General features: G+C 44.0%; 1 pseudogene; it reads right to left on the bottom strand.

Annotated features, from left to right (window-relative positions):
- On the bottom strand, window positions 1-2,191 carry LOC145445175 (natural resistance-associated macrophage protein 2 pseudogene; annotated as a pseudogene).
- Window positions 2,192-6,655: the final 4,464 nt, after the last annotated feature.

Here is a 6,655-nt window from a genome sequence, read left to right as displayed (position 1 = left end):
TGCCACTATAGATCGGTATATTTTGATAATATTTTGATATTTGTAGAACAAGTGATGATAATGAAAAATATAAATTATATAATTCATGGACTGTACTATATCATGGGAATAGTTAATTTTTTTGGCACTGTGTGATCCATAACAAGAACGAGCTATAACTACGTCATATATATTGCACAGGGATGCAGCGAAGCGCCAGCATATAAAGGCCTATGCGTCAGTACAAAGTGGATTTGTGTTGACAACAAAATATGGAGTATATAACAATATGGAAGAGACATAGATTTGGCAAGGATTGATAAATGTGCTAGTCGGTAAATGATCAGACAACATTGACTTTGGTGAAGTAAGAACTATGAAAAATTACGAAACTGTTCAGTGTTCAGTGATTAGAATCAGTTAGTTCATACATGCGAGTGTATCCAGGGTCACCTTTTCTGCACCAATTGAACAAGTTTGATGTCAAACACCAAATCAAATACGCAACAAACGCTACATAAGCGAGCGCAACCAAAATGGATAAGACAATCAATGCTATCATTTTCAACCGCTGCACGTAAACAACCACAAAGAAAAAGTTTATCCCGATCACCAACATTGAAATCAAGCAACCAACGGCAAACCACCACCATGAATTTTTGAATTCACCCATAATTTCTTTGGAAGTCGTGAAATGTAATATAGGAATTAGAGCAAAAGGCAATTGTAAACTTTGTAATACATTGAGAAGGTCATTCAATCCAGTCAAGCTATGCACATCAGTGAATATCGCAAGGAGTAAAGTAGGACCAATCGCAATGGTACGGGTTAATAATATTCTCTTAAAACGAGACCATTGTAAATCGAGAAATCCTTCCATCACAAATTGTCCCGAGTAAGTTCCAGTCATCGTTGAACTTTGACCCGCTGCCAAAATTCCAACCGCCCATATGTAATACGCGACAGGTCCATAAAAACAACCCAAAAAAATTCCACCCTTGAACAAGTCCGTGCTTACTGTCGCGTTTGGTTGAGACGTGTCGTAAGGGAAGACACCGGCGCTGTTTGGAATCGAACTATTCTCACAAGTCTGGTTGAGTTCGCCGGCAGTTACTCCGTAAAATCCTTCAGCAAATACAGACACCACAAATAAATTGATGACAAAAGACACTGTCAAAGCTATAGAGGCTTCGACTAAAAAATAAAAGTTTGCTTCTCTCACTAATCGTGGGCGGCTGCGGTCGATATCACGAGATTTAACTAAAGCCGAGTGCAAATAAATGTTATGAGGCATTATAACTGCACCGATGATACCAACTGCTTGTAAAAGCTGCTTTGAAGAGCAGTCTGTGCAGTGAGGATATAACACTCCGAGCACAACTTCCTTCTGATTAGGAGCAACCGCAACATACTCATATCCAAATGTAACAGCCATAATAGTGATCAGGACTGCAAAGAAGGCCTCTAATTTCCGCAGTCCATATCTGTCTAACAATAAAAACACAAATGCATCACATGCAGTGATTAAAACCCCTGCATAAAGTGGGATTTTACCGCCCGATAGCAACACAAAAGCAATCGCAGATCCGATAACTTCTTGCATATCCGATCCAATTATTGCAATTTCGATCATAATCCATAAAATGATTCTTGGTACTTTCCTGTAATTTTTATTGCAAACTTCAGCAAGATGCATTCCAGTCACAACGCCCAACCTTGCAGCAAATCTTTGCATGAAAAGTCCCATCAGCGTGGCTAGAAACAACACAAAAAGCAGCTGGAATCCCGCTACGGCCCCTGATTGCAGATCGGACTCTATGTTCCCGGGATCTAGATAAGCGATGCTCATCAAAAATCCGGGTCCAGTAAATGCCCATAGCTTTTTCCAACTGAACGGAGGCATGTCCAACTGACAGCATTTTGAGCCACAATTCTGTTCTTGCTCGCCACGAGGAACAGGAATTTTATCGGAGAAATAGGTTGGTGAGTTTTTGTTGCGTTGATCAATATTTGGTAAGTGCCGCAACGAGGGTTGAGATGCTATTGGATCTTTTTCCGATGATCGATCCTGCGCTTCCATCGATTAATCTTTCCTTGATATCAAACAAGTTTAATAACAATCACTTGTAAGGGATCAACAATTGCTATCTAGACTTGGCGTAACATCCATTATGAACGCCCCTGAAAGTGAAAGCAAGCAGCAAGGAGAAACCTCAATGAGGAGGGTTGGTTCGATTATGTTCACAATAAGAGCAATTCTGTTCACAATAAGAGCAATCTCATGTTCACAATAAGAGCAGTCATGTTCACAATAAGAGCAGTCTCCTGTTCACAATAAGAGCAGTCGTTGTATTCACAATAACATCAGTCGCAGCACCACCATATCCCCCGGACACGATGTCCGGGTGGCAACATAGTATTAACACAACCCAAAAATGATGTCCGAACACGCCCAGACACGATGTCCGAGTATCAACGCAGTTCGAACACACTCCTGACATGATGCCCGAACACCCCCAGACACGATGTCCGAGTGTCAACGCAGTCCGAACACACCCCAGACACGATGTCCGAACGCCCCCCCCCAGACACACCCCCAGACACGATGTCCGAGTGTCAACGCAGTCCGAACACACTCCCGACATGATTTCCGAACACCCCCAGACACGCCCCAGACACGATGTCCGAGTGTACACGCAGTCCGAACACACCCCAGACACGATGTCCGAACGCCCCTTCCCCCAGACACACCCCAGACATGATGTCCGAATACCCCCCAGACATCCTCCAGACACGATGTCCGAACTCGCCACGCCCCAGACATGATGTCCGAGTGTCAACGCAGTCCGAAGACACCCCAAACATGATTTTATGAACACACCCTAGACTTGATATTTGAACACAGGCCGGGGCATGATGTCCGAACACGATTTCCGATTGGCAACGCAGTGCGGACACACCTCAGTCATGATATATCCAAACACCCCCAGACATGATGTCCAGAGTGTCAATGCAGTCCGAAGATACCCCAGACATGATAATACAATAAGAACAGCCATGTTCACAATAAGAACAGTCTCATGTACTCAATAAGAGCAGTCATGTTCACAATAAGAACAGTCTCATGTTCACAATAAGAGCAGTCATGTTCACAATAAGAGCAGTCATGTTCACAATAAGAACAGTCTCATGTTCACAATAAGAGCAGTCATGTTCACAATAAGAACAGTCTCATGTTCACAATAAGAGCAGTCATGTTCACAATAAGAACAGTCTCATGTTCACAATAAGAGCAGTCTCATGTTCACAATAAGAACAGTCTCATGTTCACAATAAGAGCAGTCATGTTCACAATAAGAACAGTCTCATGTTCACAATAAGAACAGTCATGTTCACAATAAGAGCAGTCTCATGTTCACAATAAGAGCAGTCTCATGTTCACAATAAGAGCAGTCGTTGTATTCACAATAACATCAGTCGCAGCACCACCATATCCCCCGGACACGATGTCCGAGTGGCAACATAGTCCGAACACAACCCAGACATGATGTCCGAACACCCCCAGACACGATCTCCGAGTGTCAACGCAGTCCGTGTCTGGGGCGTGTCTGGAGGGGTTCGGACATCGTGTCTGGGGTGTGTTCGGACTGCGTTGACACTCGGACATCATGTCTGGGGCGTGGTGAGTTCGGACATGGTGTATAGAGGATGTCTGGGGGTTGTTCGGACATCATGTCTGGGGTGTGTCTGGGGGGGGGGGCGTCCGGACATCGTGTCTGGGTGTGTTCGGACTGCGTTGACACTCGGACATCGTGTCTGGGAGTGTTCGGGCATCATGTCAGCAGTGTGTTCGAACTGCGTTGACACTCGGACATCGTGTCTGGGGGTGTTCGGGCATCATGTCAGGAGTGTGTTCGAACTGCGTTGATACTCGGACATCGTGTCTGGGGGTGTTCGGACATCATGTCTGGGTTGTGTTCGGACTATGTTGCCACTCGGACATCGTGTCCGGGGGATATGGTGATGGTGCGACTGATGTTATTGTGAATACAACGACTGCTCTTATTGTGAACATGAGACTGCTCTTATTGTGAACATGACTGCTCTTATTGTGAACATGAGACTGCTCTTATTGTGTACAGAATTGCTCTTATTGTGAACATGATCGAACCAACCCTGTAGACCTCAATAGCCGTGGTATAGTGCTAACTGCTAATACAATATAAATTTAAATGTTTATGAGAAACACTCTTGTTATGATTTTGGCTTCGGTAATAGAGCTTGGTGAAAATTGTAATTAGGGCTTGTTACGGAGGACGGACCAATGAGGTTTCGACATAAGATCCTGCATTTGGCTACAGGATCACGTTTTTGACTTATCGATTTATCTGATAGCTTACCGACTCACCTCTCTTCATTTTCATTACTTGCCCATTAATGACATCTTCCTGCATTTCTAATTCCGTGCGTGCGTACAACATCATCACCAGGTTATTAATCATTTAATCCGTTCAAGGACACTAAAATGTTGTGATGCAACCGAAAGATAGGAAGGCTAATGTTAATTTATGTTTTTCTTTACATGTATGAGCCATTTCTTTTCGCTTCGGCATCTTCCTATCTTTCATTGTAACGCAGTCTTGTGATGTTATGAAATGATAAAATTCGATGAATAAACTTGAACTTAAACTTGATCTGGGAATTGATTTTATTCAATTCGACAATATTTCAATCCGACAAAATGTAATGACACCTTTGTTTTTTTTCGTGGTCAGCCTTGAACACATATTGTTTTCGAAAGTAGACGTTTCTGGTTTGAACTCCACAGCACTATAGCGCGCGATCGTCTATGTGTGATTGTGTGTGGAGAAGTACCCTCTAGTTTTAGACAGCGTGAAGGCAATTTACATGTATCTATGTAGGGGATGGCACATATACGTTACCAATCGATATTATAGCGTTGGTTGTCCCATCATTATGCCTGTATCTGTATGGAATCTGGTGGAATCTAGTCTGAGATTATCTAAATTTTTTCGCTTTAATTTAGAATAATACCGTCTCTTTCTGGGGATTTGTTGATTTAATTCCAGATTCAAGCAACAAGCTCTTTCTGTGAATCATTCAAATCCAAAAGCTGAATATTGCAGTTAGAGTAGAGTCAGAGTCACAGTGTCAGTGTCAAACCAGTGTGACTACTGACTAGGCAGGAGGCAGGGACAAATAAGCTATTGACTGATTACCAGAGAACCCGGCCCTTGGAGAACCCGGCCATACCAACCCGGCCCTTGGAGAACCCGGCCCTTGGAGAACCCGGCCCTCGGAGTATTCACCGGCAATCCTAATATCCCACCTCCGGCAACCCTAATATCCTCACCCTACCCCTAATATCCCACCCCCGGCAACCCTAACCCTACCCCTAATATCCCACCTCCGGCAACCCTAATATCCTACCCTAACCCTAATATCCCACCTCCGGCAACCCTAATATCCCACCTCCACCAACCCTAATATCCCACCTTCGGCAACCCTAATATCCCACCTCCAAGAACCCTAATATCCTACCCTACCCCTAATATCCCACCTCCGGCAACCCTAATATCCCACCTCCACCAACCCTAATATCTCACCTTCGGCAACCCTAATATCCCACCCCCGGGAACCCTAATATCCCACCCCCGGCAACCCTAATATCCCACCTCCACCAACCCTAATATCCCACCTTCGGCAACCCTAATATCCCACCTCCGGCAACCCTAATATCCCACCTCCCCCAACCCTAATATCCCACCTCCCCCAACCCTAATATCCCACCTCCCCCAACCCTAATATCCCACCCCCGGCAACCCTAATATCCCACCCCGGCAACCCTAATATCCCACCCCCGGCAACCCTAATATCCCACCTTCGGCAACCCTAATATCCCACCTCCGGCAACCCTAACGCCCCACCTCAACCTACAGTTGCAATAACGAGCAGACCACGAGTGGTTGATATGTGAGCAATAACAATCGTTGGGATATATTTTTCATCTGAACATTCACACACAATGTACAATGCGATAAGACCCAATGTGATGTCATGAACAGATACGAGTATGTCGAACGTCGCACGTCCGCCCCGCGCCAAGTCAATTCAACACTGAGCCGACCACGCAAGCGTGATCACGTGATCTGATCACTCCGTGACTGCGTGATCTACGCATGCCCTGACCTCCTTACAAGATTGACAAATCAGTTGATAATAACATTATTACTTTATTAATTCATATTAATACTTGTGAATACACTTAATTTCAAAATTTCCCGAGGAATTCACCGAGGGCCGGGTTCTCCAAGGGCCGGGTTCTCCAAGGGCCGGGTTCTCCGGCAACCTATTGACTATTGTTTACCTTCAAATAATTTAGTTATTGTTGTATATGAAGATCACAATCATATCCCAATTGTCAAACATATCATTTTACAAATCTCCGTTTGCCCCCTTTTACATTTATTTATATTATTTTTTCGTACCAACGGTGTATTGATCTTCTAAACTAAACTGGTAAACATAACATGATGTGATTGAGTATAATATGCTGAAATATCTCTCTCTGATAAAGTGTTTGGTTTGAAATATTGTGTTATGAAGGGGCTTCATTCCAAGCTAATCATATAGTCTCAATCTCAAATCATGATTA

This window comes from Botryllus schlosseri, chromosome 8 (assembly GCF_051294905.1).
Source record: "Botryllus schlosseri isolate E-star chromosome 8, Bs_hap1, whole genome shotgun sequence".
NCBI classification, from domain to species: Eukaryota; Metazoa; Chordata; class Ascidiacea; order Stolidobranchia; family Styelidae; genus Botryllus; species Botryllus schlosseri.
This window is presented reverse-complemented; position numbering and strand designations above follow the sequence as displayed.